At 38.8% G+C, this 14,386-nt stretch overlaps 1 pseudogene; it reads left to right on the forward strand.

Annotated features, from left to right (window-relative positions):
* The first annotated feature begins 11,458 nt into the window (after nt 1–11,458).
* On the forward strand, nt 11,459–13,196 carry LOC133050763 (large ribosomal subunit protein eL39-like; annotated as a pseudogene).
* Nucleotides 13,197–14,386: the final 1,190 nt, after the last annotated feature.

A 14,386-nucleotide genomic window follows, 5' to 3' on the forward strand; every position in this document is an offset into this window, starting at 1 on the left:
AAATCTATCTAATGTAAGCATGATGTAAAAAGTAAAAGACATAACAAAATGTCTGTATATACAAAGAATGTGTTGATACTGGTTTTCTGTTGCTTTTGGCATTATGGTTATTTTTTTAATCTTTAATAAACTATTTCTCGGTAATGAACATTATTGATTGGCATAATTAGAAAATCTGGTAAGTAATTTTTAGTTAGGAAAAATAAGATACCAGTTTTTTTCCTTCATTTATCAAAGATTGTAAAAAAAATTATGAAATTCAATTTTGGGGAAGGTATGGAAACAGATACTTTTATACATTGCTCATTGGAATATCATTTGGTACAGCCTTTCTGGAAGCAACTTAGTGACATATATCAAAAGTGTGAAAAACATACACATTCTTTGATCCAGTTAGTCCACATCTGAGAATTTATCTTTGTGAAATATGCCTGTAGCCCAAATGTTCAGCTATAAACTTGTTCTCTGATGATTTTGATGTCGTTCATAGTAATAAGAAATTGAAGACAAACTAAAAGTCCAACAAAAGTTAATGGTTTTAAATAAATTGTGGTTGTATCTACAGTAGAATACTTGTTTAATGAAGTTTTTGATTGCTTTACAAAGTTGTGTTGGTTTCTGCCATACAATAACATGAATCAACATAGGTATACATATGTCCCTCCCTCTTGAACCTCCGTCTCCCACCCCCCCAATACCATCACACCCCTCTGGGCTGTCACAGAGCACCGGGTTGAACTCCCTGCGTTGTAGAGCAACTTCCCACTAGCTCTCTGTCCTACATATGGTAATGAATATGTCTCAACATTACTCTGTCAATTTGTCCCACCCTGTTCTTACCCCTGCTGTGTCCACACGTCTACTCTGTATGACTGCATCTCTCTTCCTGCCCTGCAAATAGGTTCATCAGTACCATTTTTGTAGATTCCATTCATGTGTGCTAATATACGATAATTGTCTTTCTGATTTGCTACACTCTGTATAACAGGCTCTAGGTTCATCCACGTCACTAGAACTGACTCAAATTCATTCATTCTAATGGCTGAGTAATATCCCATTGTATATATTTACCCCAATTTCTTTACTCATCCCATTCATCTGTCCATAGACATCTAGGTTGCTTCCATGCCCTAGCTATTGTGAATAGCATGGCAATGAACATCACGGGCACATGTGTCTTTTTGAATAACGGTTTTCTCAGGGTATATGTCCAGTAGTGGGATTGCTGGGTCATTTGGTAGTTTAATTCCTAGTTTTCTTTCAAAAAGAAATCTCCATACTGTTCTCCATGGTGGCTGTATCAATTTACATTTCCACCAACTATGCAAGAGGGTTCCCTTTTCTCCACATCCTCTCTAGCATTTACTGTTTGTAGATTTTTTGACGATGGCCATTCTGACTGGTGTGAGGTGATAGCTCATACTATCACTATTAGGATGTGTGTGCTAAAGCCGCTTCAGTCTTGTCCAACACTTTGTGACCCTATAGACTGTAGCCTACTAGGCTCCTCTATCCATGGAATTCTCCAGGCAAGAATACTGGAGTGAGGTCAATGCCCTTCTCCAGGAGATCTTCCCAACCCAGGGATCAAAACTGCATCTCTTACTTCTCTTACATTGGCAGGCAGTTTCTTTACCACCAGCAGGTTCTTCTTCGGGAAGCCCCATACAACAGGATACTTTATAGCTATTTAAAATTATGTTGCATAAGAATATTAAAAACATGGAGTAATATTCATGTTATATAGTTAAATTAAAAGTAACCTTTAAAATCGAATGAATGGTATGATATCATTTGTGTAAAATTATAAAGATATAAGCCCAGGATAAAAAGACAAAAAAGATAGATGAAAAAGAAAGACTAAAAATCATGCATTAAAATGTTAACTGTGCTTTTTTCCAATGGAGTTTAGATTATTTTTGGCATAGGTGAAATGCTTATAGATCCTCTGAAGTCAGCATTCCCAGATGAATGGTGCAGTATTGAAGAAAAAAGATCCAAAATCATAAAATTTATACTGCCAATTTTTACAATATGCTCAAAATGTTAAAGCACCAATATCCTTTTGCTCTGGTTTTCTCCTTGAGACACAACACATATGAAAGAAATAAAGGAAAATGAAGCCATTTTATTACCTAGTACAATGCACTGATATTACTGACATTTCTGTTAAGAGAACTAAGATTTAAATGTGACTTTCATGCTCTCTACTAGTGAACAAAAACATGAACAGATTAGAGTTATCTGAATGCAAACTTTTATTTTCCACTCTATTTCAATAGTCACCATGTTTCTAGAATCTCTACCCTATTTCGATAATCACTTTTTGTTTTTGTTGTTGTTCAAACCCCTTCTTAATCCTCACCTGATCCTCACCTGAATTCTAGTCTAAACACACTTGTAATCTTGTTTTACTACCTTGTAATCTCCTAAAAATCTTTTAAAAAGTGACTCACTTGGTTAATGAGAACTAGACACTACAAATTAATTTTGTGCTGTACATCTGATTCTACTTACATGAGTAGATGGAAACTCTTCGGGGAAAGGTCTTTGACATTTTTCTTTAAACTAATTAGAACACTACATGCGTAAATCACTAACAGAGGAGAAAAAAAGCTATGTCAATCTTTAGCTGGTTCCTTTGGAATTGTCCTAGAATATAAAAATCAATCTGATACCTGAGATTACATGAGTTGATCTAAAATCTCACAGAATGAGGAAGATTAAATAACCCCAATTCTTAAATAGAACCAGAGATATAGTTTTTAAAATGAAAGAGCTGAGGCTGATTCATATTTTAAACTAAAACAGAGTTTTATACAACTGATTTCTGAGGTCTATGATTTGACAAAACTCATATCCTGGTAACCAAAAATACACAGGACAGAGGGATGGGGGGCGGGGAGGGGGTGTTTTCCCCCTGAGGCCAGGCTGGAGGAACTGAAGTTGCCCTGCTTCAGCCCACCTCTCCCTGCTCAATAAAATGATCTTAAACTACAAAAAAACAAACACCCTCCCTCCCCACAAAAAAATCCACATAAAATACTAATGGTGGAACCGTTAGCTATCACTTTTGTTGTTGTTGTTGTTTAGTTGCTAAGTTGTGTTTGACTCTTTTACAACCCCATGGACTGTAGCCTGACAGTCTCCTCTGTCCATGGGATTTCCCAGGCAAGTATACTGGAGTGGCTTCCCATTTCCTTCTCCAGGGGATCTTTCCAACCCAGGGATGGGACCTGTGTCTCCTGCATCGGCAGGTGGATTCTTTACTACTGTGCCATCTGGCATATTGTTAAAAAATAATGGGACTAATGGAAAAACTGAAAAATGACCAATAAATGGCCAATTTAAAAAACAGAAAAGAGATAATTGGACAAACACAAACCAATAAGCTTAGTGCTCTGTCTAGACAAGGCTTTGAAGCATCAAGTTGCAACATTCAAATAATACTTTGTCTTAGTAAAGAAAAAAAAATGGAAATGAAGGTTTTTGTAAAACAGATAGCATGTCACATTTATTTAACTTGAACAGTTTAAAAAATATTTAGAGACATCCCAAACTACCTAATTTGGGAGAATTTTAAATCTCACTGCTCTAAACATACATTATTGCTTTCTTAACCTAAACATTGACTTGTATTGTCCATGGTCCATTGAAAATAGATGTTAACAAAGGAAATATGTCTCTAAGAATTAAACCTCACTCTGTTTCTGCAAAAAAATGTTTTCATCTGCTAATGCTTGTGGTAAAGAATTATCACAATTTTTCAAATAGAAGGAGCTCCAAATACTATTTTTCCCAAGATATTTCCCCAAGGACTTATTATATACGAAAACTTCAATCAATGTATAAATGGAGAAGAGGATTGCTCTCTGTGTGGATGACTCAGTAGGGTACCAAAAACATCCATCTTACTAATGCTGACAGAGTAGTTAGTTACCTTCCTTCTGCCACTCTCTGGGAAGTGCTCTGAACCATAGTAAGCCTCAAAAAAAAAAAAAAAAAAACAAACCACTGGATTCTTTTTTGCAGTAGCAAACTCTTCGAGGAGCATGACACATTAAGTCCAAACACCTCAGTGACAATGAGTTAGTCTTTTGAGAAAGGAAGAGCCATCCGATAAGAGTACACTGGACACAGATCACTGGGAGACCAGGACTGAAAGGGAAAGAGAGCAGCAGAGAAAACGGAGGCAGAGGCAAAACACACTAGTCCTCCATGTCAGTCTGGCCTTCCAAGACAGACTTTGGCTTCTGCGTACGTTCCTTCTGAGCCAGTCTTGGTCCCTGCCTCTCCTCATCATATGCCAGCTGATCAAGAGCACAAAGTGGATAAGGCCAAGAGGGCAAGTCATAAAATTTTAATGCTAAAAAATATCACCTTGTTTAATAGTCAAAAAATTGAAAAGTAATGATCCTTTTTGACTCCAGAGGAAAATCACGGAGAGAGATTGGCACAGGTTGGTTTCCCTGAGCAGACTCTGAGCAGATAAGCAGGCAAGAGGTTCATGAAGCGCATCTTAGGGTCATTGCCCATGCAAGGGAAGGCAGGGAAGGGCAAAGGACTGGCAGAGGGGGAAACTGGGCTGTGATGGGTTCTCACGGAAAACAGCCCTTTGGAACTGTCTGAAGATGAGACAACCCTTGGAGATGCTTGAATTGGAGTAAGGGGGCCAGGCCTTCATACCCTTCCACTGACCAGTGACTGGATGCAGACCATCCTGGGGAGGGCACGCGGCCTGAGGGAAGAAAACACTCTTCAGTTAAGGCAGTCCCTGAAGGGGGCTGACAGCTGAGGGCCGTCTCGCCCAGAGCAGTCCTAGCAGCTGGGGGCACAAGGCCTTCAGTCCTGCAAGGGGATCTGGATAGTGTTCGGGAGTGTATCACAGTGTCCACCACAGAGAGGAAATTCGTACCTGCCACGGAGCTTCTTGTGTGTAGTCACTCAGCAAGCAGCTTTGAATAGATGAATATTATTGTTTCTCAGTTGCTCGCCCCTTCCCAACAGAAAAACAAACGTGGCGTTATTAAAACTTTTACAGACAGTTGCCTTCAGACACTAGTTTCTGTCATGTAGAAAGCCTAGCAAGAAATGTTTACAATAAAGAATATGACAGGAACTTCCCTGGTGGTTAAGACTGAGCTTCCAAGGCAGAGGTTACAGGTTCAATCTCTGGTCAGAGAACTAAGATCCAGCACGCTGCATGCCCCTCCACACCACCCGCCCCCCCCCAAAAAAAAAAGAGAGAGAGAGAGACAGATATATCTGTGAGAATTTGCTGTCACTTAGTGTGCATTTAACTTTGTATTTTCATAAAAAATCATTTCATTTTGAATCAATGTCAATCATACAGGATGCTTGAAAAAGAGTACTAAGAATTTTTGCTATTTGAATAATTTGGGAGTAAGTTCCCAACCTACTGCCCCGTTACCCTTCAATACTACTGTGTGTGTTTCCTATGTACAAGGACATTCTCCTATCTCACCATAATGCAACCAATCAAGATGAGGAAACTAGCATTGACACATTACTACCATCTGATCCTTAGACCCTGTTCAAGTGCTGCCAAATGTTTCAGTGGCATTTATAGCACACGGGTCTAGTCCAAAAATAAGTGTTGTGGTTAATTTTATGTCTCTTTAGAAGTCTTCAGTCTGGAACAGTTCCTCCATCTTTCCTTGATTTTCATGACTTTGACACTTTTGAAGATTATAGGTAAGCAATTTTTAGAATGTTCCACTGTGGCTCTCACAGATGTCACCTTAAAAGATTATGCCCCTTTGGCAGGAGTCTTATAGAAGTGACAAAGTGTCATCTCTTGCTGGGGGAAGGGGGGTTCCACATTTTTAGTTTGTCTGATTACTTGATTACTAGGGTGTTCACTTTGATCATTTGATTAAAATAACATCTTCCAGGCCTCTCTATTATGAAATAACCCCATTTCCCTTTTTAATCCGTAAGTATTTTATAGTCAGGTAGTTTGAGGCCATGTAAGTATCTCATTCTTTTCAAACGTACAACTTATTTATTTATATCAGTATGACTCAGATTCATATTTCACTCAATGGGTTATAACTTATTACTATTATTATTTTGGTGCTCAAATTGTTTCAGACTTATCTAGGGGCATTCACTTCAAGTTGATTTATGTGTTCTTTTGACATGGTCCCCTTCATCATTTTGAAGGGCATTTCCTTAGTTTCCAGCACAAAAAGATGTTCCAGGTTTACTTGTATTTCCTCTGCCCTAACTGTGAAATGAAAGTGAAGTCGCTCAGTCATGTCCGACTCTTTGCAACTTCATGGACTGTACCAGCTAGGCTCATCCATCCATGGGATTTTCCAGCTAAGAGTACTGGAGTGGGTTGCCATTTCCTTCTCCAAGGGATCTTCCTGACCCAGGGATCGAACCTAGGTCTCCTGCATTGCAGACAGACTCCTTACTGTCTGAGCTGCAAGGGAAGTTCTTGGGGATCTTCCCAACCCAGGGATCGAACCCAGGTCTCCCACATTGCAGGTGGATTCTTTACCAGCTGAGCCACAAGGGAAGCCCCCTAACTGTGAAATCAGCCACTTTTCTAAGCCTCTAAGGGGGTCTTTTCTAAGACTCCCTCTCTATTACTACTCTGGACCCAGCACAAGCATGTACAAGAAATGCTAAAGAAGAATTTATGAAAACTATGTAATGGATTACTTTTTGCTCTTTGAATTTGAAAGATACATGCTCTGTGCTTGAAATTCTAAGCTCCTAAAATATGTAAATGTTCATAAGAGTTCGCTGCAATATCTTCACTGTACAGATTATCTTTAGCATATCTAAGAAGCAATGCAGTTAATAATACCATGCATAGCATAGTGCATTTATAGTACCAAGGCCTATAAAAGGTGATAAAACCTGTTTAAAACTGGTCTATGTAAAATTTGTGACTGCCAGTTCAGCAGTGTGGTTGGTGGACTTTAAGCAGACAATATGGGTTTGTGTCTCAGTAGAATCATTTAGTATGAAAATAATCTCTATCTTACTAGGTTGCTATAAGTATTAAATGAGATAGCTCCCATAAAATTGACATGTAAACAGTAAAAAGCTATTTTAATATAAAATGTTACATAGAAATTCTAATAATCACTTACATGTTAAAACTTCTAAAAGTGAACTCCTTGGTCTCAAGAAAAGAAAAACCAGTGTGGCAAAAAAAAACTCTTAGCCTTTTAAAAATGCGAGATTGCTTTGATATGCCATATCTTTTATAGGACCTTTAATATGTCTCAAATTGCAATTTTGTTGAAATCTGATGATTGTGCTATTATTGCTTATCAATTTTCTCACATGCTTTGTTAAATTCAGAATGTTTTATTCTTTGGGATCGACAGATGAAGTGTTTGCTAAGCTATTAAAATTATTGAGAATAAACTACTAACAAAATACAGAAAAGTCTGTAGCTCTTTGAAAGGTAAGAAAGTAGTTTGTTAAAACTGAGTGGACCTGGATAATGAGCTAGGAAAAAAAAGAAATATTCAAGAATTCCCACTTGTTTTTCAGTGGGAATTTTGTAGAAGAGATAAGACTAATGAATTACTGAATTTGTAGTGTGAGAGTGGTATTACTTTTTAGAGTCCTTCCCTTTTAGAATGGGCTTCCCTGGTGGCTCAGAGAGCAGAGTCTGCCTGCAACATGGGAGACCCAGTTTCAATCCTTGGGTTGGGAAGACCCTCTGGGAAGGAAATGGCAACCCACTCCAGTAATCTTGCTTGGAGAATTCCATGGACAGAGGAACCTGGCAGGCTACAGTCCACGGGGTTGCAAAGAGTCAGACATGACTGAATAACTTACACTTTTTCATTTCGAATACATACTGAAATATTTTAAAATGAAATGTGGAAGATATTTTTTGCTGAGGGAAGTGGATGAGAGTATAGGCCAGCAGTCAGCAAATATTTTTCTTTTTTTGGTAAGCTGCTAGATAGTAACATTTTAGGATCTGCCTTTGCAGGCCATACAATCTCTACTGTAACTACTCATTTCTGCTATTGTGGCATGAAAACAAGCATAGACATTTAAACAAAAGAGCATGACTGTGTTCTAATAAAACTTTATTTATAAAAATAGCCAGTAGGCTGGATTTAATATGTGGGTCATAGTTTCCCAACCCCTGCTATAAATGAAACAAGATTTACCATGACAAATAATTATGAAGCTCAGTCATGGGTATATAGAAGTCATTACACTATTCTGTGTATACTATATACTTGAATTTTCCTATAATAAGTTTTATATAATAAAAAGTCAAAAAAACAACAGATGAAAGCTTGGATAAGAGAATGGGATAACCAGGTTGTAATAAAATATACTACTATTTAAAATATACATTTAAAAGTATTCATAGTTTATTTTAGTGATCAGATTTACTGGCAAGAATAGAGGACTGTTTTCTATTTTTGCTTTATATAATTTTCCTGCTCTCTTTTTTTTTTTTTTAATGTACTGAACTTGAACATCTTGTCTATCTTTCAAGAAACTGGTTATTTTTTGTAGCGCACTAAATTTAGGCATACTTAAGTGCCACGAGATTTAAAACACATTTTATGTTTAAAGACCATCACAGAAAATAAAAGAGAAGCTTCACAGAGGATTCTAGGACTCTGAGTGGTAATGCTGTTGAAAGTTCAAGATTCAGGGTATCCCCTTGCTCCAAATCCAAAGCTGTAATATGTAATATGTGAAAGAAAACAATATACACAGCTTAGAAAAGAAAAAGACACAACTTTGTTTAATAAGATAAACATTTCTGTGAGCCAAGAAGAGAAAAGAAACGCAATTAAGAAAGTTAGGAGGTGGAGTCATGGGCTTGCAGGCCTGTAGGTGGTGAAGAAGGTAGAAGCAATTGAGAGTCTGTATCCTTTTGAGGAACAGAGAATAAAAGTGCACTAGATGAGATGGAGGTAAGAGACAAGCTCACAGAGTAATAACTAGGAGCTGGGCTACGTGACCCTCACTTACCCTGACCTCCTCATGAGGAATCTTGAAAAAGCTGCTGCTTACTCCGGCTTGGCACCACATTCTTGGAAGAAGCTGTATATGTCTTGAAGGAGAAGGACAAAAGCGCAGCCTGGCAACCAGTATCTATCTCACATATTACCACACAGGATGTGATAAATTCCTTGCCCCAGTTCTTCTCCCCTCCCTCTCCCCTCCATATCCTAAACCATTCTAACTCTGACGTTCTTTACACAAAAGGGAGTGTACTTTTCCACACTCTGACCTTGGGCTCAGCTGTGGGCCTTGCTTTGGCCAGTGGGACATTCGCAGATGTGATGGAAAGCAGGGGTTTTGAAATGTGCATGTCTAATGGGGCTTATAGGGCTTCCCAGGAGGCTCAGTGGTAAAGAATCCACCTGCCAATGTAGGAGACACGGGTTAGATTCCTGGGTCAGGAAGATACCCTGGAGAAGGGAATGGCACCCCACTCCAATACTCTGGAAAATTCCATGGACAGAGGAGCCTGGCAGACTACAGCCTATGGGGTCACAGAGTCAGACATGATGGAGCGACTGAGTGCAAATGGGGCTTGTGCTTTTACACTTCTGTGACCTCAGTGCAAAGTTTTCCCCCAGGGTTAGGGTTAGGGTACACTCCCTACACTCTCACCCAGCTCAGATGAATATTTGTGGAGAAGAACTGTTCTACTTGCGCACAGACCTGTGATGTGGAGCCGAACTTCTCTAGCTGACCTGTAGACTCAGGAGAGAATGAAAAGCTTATTGCTACACGCCACTGAGATTCTGTGGTTGGTTGTATTGCAGCATAGCTAGCTGATATGGGAAACCTAATACTGGGATGCTATTGTATTAAGAACGTAAAATATATGCTATTAGTGTAGGGAACAGGTGGCAGATGGCATGAACAGAAGCTGGAAAAATGGCAACCTGTGTTTGGTAACATGAAAGACTGAGGGTGGTTTCTAGGCTTATGTTGAAAGTTAGTAGCATGTTACTTTTAGATCCATTTTAAAAGGTGCTGTAAGAAAGAGATTAATTCAGGAAAAACAAAAACAAAAAAACCTCACAACTTGCAAGAATTCAGAGGGGTTTAAAGAGCCCTGAACTTGCGTATCTGGAAAGCAGAGTTCTTTACTTCCGGCCAGGAAGAACCTCAGATTCAGCTTGGGGGTAAAATATAATTAAGGACTTTGCTGTAAGTTCCTTTAGTAAGATATCTGAAAGAAGGCGATGCCTGGAAGATCCCCTCAGCGAGATAATGGGGCTTCTAGAAAACTTAAGGGCAGGATCTCTCAGAAGGCTAATGGGTGGAAGTTCCTTTTAATAGTCTAGTATGTCATGTCCCCAAAGGAATTGTGGGTATGGCTTTGTAGAGTTTACAGAAAACAAATACATTTTAAAAAATCCATGTTTTTGAGAGAATTGTACTGGAAAAAAAAAATCACCAGATAGGATTAAAAGGTAATGAGACTGATATAAAAAGATCTCTGAGCCAATAACATTTCATAGGCAGGAAGTAGCCGAGAAACCTTCTTAGCATGAAAAGGGGCATATTCTCCAATGCACTCTCTGGAAGTGATCAATAACAATGACAGAAATCTAAACTTCCTGAGAGCATGAAATCAAGAGCAGCAGAGAACAACAGTATGGAGACCCACTACCAGGGAGCAAAATTACAGTCTAACCAAGAAAAATTCCTTACTCCCAGAGTAGGGGGACAGGTTATATTTTCCCTAGGGTATTTCAGAAGAAGTGAATGCTAATGCCTTCTGATCGTCCCCTTTTTGAGCAAGAGTATTAAATGCACCTAATATATCCTTGTTCCATCATTCCATGTGGGGTAAGGGTGAGGGGTGAAGGAAAGATTACACACACACGACACACATTTTAGTTCATAGCTTTCCAGATCAAGGAGAACCACATTCGAATCTGACATATATCATAAAATATTGGATTTTGATCCTGAGTCCATGATTAGATGAGGCTTTTGAGGGCCTTGGGTTAAGGATGTGTTTGTTTTTATGTGAGGCAGATATAAATTGCCTTCTTTAAGGATTATTTTTTTGATGTGGACCATTTTTAAAGTCTTTATTGAATTCGTTACAACATTGCTTCTGTTTTATATATATGCCTTGAGGCATGTGGGATCTCAGCTCCCTAACCAGGGATCAAACCTACCCCTTGCACTGGAAGGTGAAGTCTTAACCACAGGACAGCCAGGGAAGTCCCCACCTTGTAACTTTGAAATTCCTCCCACAAAAGGCAAGTTTACACTCACCTGCTCCTTGGTTTGGGGCTCAACTATGGACTTGCTCTGGCCAGTGAGGGATCTGTAGATGTTATATAAGCAGGGGCTTGGAACGCTTGTACAATGGGTCTTGCCCTGCTGTGCTCTTGTCTTTATCAGGAGATGACCCCCCACCCCCGCTGAGAGCTGCTTCTCTCTTAGCCTGACCGCAACAATGAACACACTTGGAACTGCCCCAGCTGACTGCAGACCGCAGTTTAAATCAGCACCACCTCACAGACTGGTGAGCAAAAGAAATGCTTGTTGCTGTGGACTACTGAGCTTTTGGGGTTGTGTTGGCAATAACTAATGAACACAGGGGAGAAATTTCAAATTGTCAGTGGAAGATCTGGTTTGAGGTTGGAGAACCCTGGAGCTTGCTGGCCAACTGCAAAATCCTTAGATAGGGAGATGTAGGTGACAAAACCACTCTTCCCCACTCAAAACGAACACGAAAATCAAAGCTCCAAAGCACATAAATCTACCATTAAGAAACACTGCCACAAAATCAATAATCAGAAAAATAATCTGGAATAATAGGACAACTTAAAAAAGTTTCATATCCTCAGAGATGAAGCAATACATACATTTTTTCAAAAGAATAAGACATTAGGAAACAGAATCAGACACATTTCAGTAATGGGTAAAGAGAGTAGAAAAATTAGAAAAACGTAATCATTGAAATAAAAAACTTAACAGGCAATCTAGACTGTATACAGTCTTTGTATTAGAAGGCATTATGAAAAAATTACTCCAAAATGCAACAAAAAGAGATTAAAAAAAAAAAAAGAATGAGAACAACTAGTGACAATTTTGAGGGAGTATAGTTGTCAAGAACTCTGAAGGGTCTGAAATTTTACCCTGCTTGCAAAATAACCAGTTAACCTGCCACAGTCTCATGGAAGCTAGCAGAAAACACGAAGGTCCTGGGTCAGAGGCAAGGGACTTTATTATCCAGAGCACGGTTGGCAGTCTGAGCGCCGTGTCTGCACTGCCTCCTCTCACCTCCTAAGTGTCACAGGAGGAGACAATGAGGGGCCCAGATGGATGCTGGGCACATACTTAGGTTTATGACAGAACCGAGGAACCTCAGGATTAGGGAACCTAAATCTTTTATAAAGGGCAGTAAGTCTGCCTGTCCTTTGCCCTGGAAGGCGACATTATTACACTGGACAGTAAACCAGTCACCTTTCGCTCCACGAGCCTGTTTTCTAAGCCTGTTTTCTGTATACAGTTTCCTGATGAGAGAGGCAGGACCTCTGCTTGCACGAAGTGGAGACTTGGGAGTTCGCTCATCACCACGCTTTCTCACAAGACCTTCAGGATCAAGTGATTCCAAGCCAAGAAACAAAAGCAGAATTGTCCCACTCCTCAATGGATTCGAATGAAAACTGGTAATAAAATCAGGTACAACTCCAAGAGAAGACACTGGAGAAGAACCAAGCTGGGTCTATGAAAAGCCTCCTATATAAAGTGGCACACATGCTGTGTGTTAAGATCACTTGTATATTAACCAATCAAGTCACAGTGAGAACATCACTACTGTCTGGACAGCTTATGGGGGAGATGCAATGCTTGGCTCCTGATGTTCCCTGTTTCCTCACTAGCAGTCTATGAGGCTCAGTAATAAATACGTGAAGCTTAAAAAAAAGAAAATGTAGACTTATAAGGGACCTATGGGAACAGTCTCTTACAGTGAGTTACACGAATGTATGCATCTGTGAAAATTCACTGAACCCTACGTTTATGACTCCTGCACTGCACTGTAACTTAATTTCCAAAACAAGGCAAAATGATCTTGTAAAACAAACAAAAGAGAATAAAGTGTGGACAAATTAAGGGGGACAGAAGAGGTGAATTCTTTGGTTCTTGCGAATCCTTTGAAAGTAATAGATTTGGAAGGAACCAACCTGCTTTACCCAAGTGGCATCTGACTCCATGTTACAACATTTTTTCAAAATACATAATAATTAGACTAAGCTACCTAAGTGGAAGGAAGTCTTCTCCACTTCATTGTGTCCCTTGAACTCCAACTGTAATCCTTTGCTTTCTTCATCTCAGTTAGGCTTCTCTATTTTTTTCCACCCACTTTCTCAAGGGGTCGTACAATGGAATAAAGTTCTCTGTTCATGCTCCATTCATACAATAAAGGTTTTACACATCATTCTTAAACAAAGAACAGTGGTTGAATTAAACAGTATGTAAACTTAAATTAGAACATGGAATCATGCTTCCTGAGTGTGAATCCAAGCGCCAATATTTTTTCTTGTGTCCTGGCAGAAGTCAGTTCATCTCCCTGTGCTTCACAGTATGAATTTTATAGAACTGTTATGAGAGCTAAGTGGGAAAATGTTTACAGTGCTTAGAACAGTAGTGACATAGAGTTCAATATATGCTTATTATTTTTAAATACCACTGAGATTTGTATGTAGACTGTTTAGTCTCTAATAGGAATGCAAAAACACAACAAAAACATAAAACTGAAATTAAAATTAGCAGAACCTTTGAAAATCAATCTCATAAGTAGGGCCCCAGTTTTTAAAGAGGCATATAAATATTAGAATATTTATAGAGAATATGGACTTGTTTACAGAATCTCTAGGAAGAGACACATAGGATTCCTTTATGTTGTATTCCAGTGGGACAAAAATTTTGTGCCCATTATGTGTAAACAGGATAGCTGGGCTTGAGGTTACAAAGATAAAAGTTTACAAAAACTTATGATCTTATAGCCCTATAAGATCATACAGTATACTTTTACCCTATATATACCCTATATACAGTATACTTTTTAGATTTAAAAAAAAAGTTGGGACAATAGTGAAAAGCAAACACACACACATTGGGTTTTTTTCAAACTCATTCTAGCTTTAAAAAAATTATAAATCACACTATGTATATAATTTTGTATCCTGCTTGCTTTCACTAAATATTACGCATTATCCCAATGCTATTCCATAATTTTAGAAGGATTTCCTGTAGCTGCATAAATATACATTTGTGTAGTCGTTTCTGAATTCTTTGTTATAGTCATTGATACTCAGTGTAGATGTGAAGAGCAAGGGTTTCGATGAAGACTGGCTACATAGGACGACCAGCTTCC

Source organism: Dama dama, chromosome 33 (genome assembly GCF_033118175.1).
Source record: "Dama dama isolate Ldn47 chromosome 33, ASM3311817v1, whole genome shotgun sequence".
Classification (NCBI taxonomy): domain Eukaryota; kingdom Metazoa; phylum Chordata; class Mammalia; order Artiodactyla; family Cervidae; genus Dama; species Dama dama.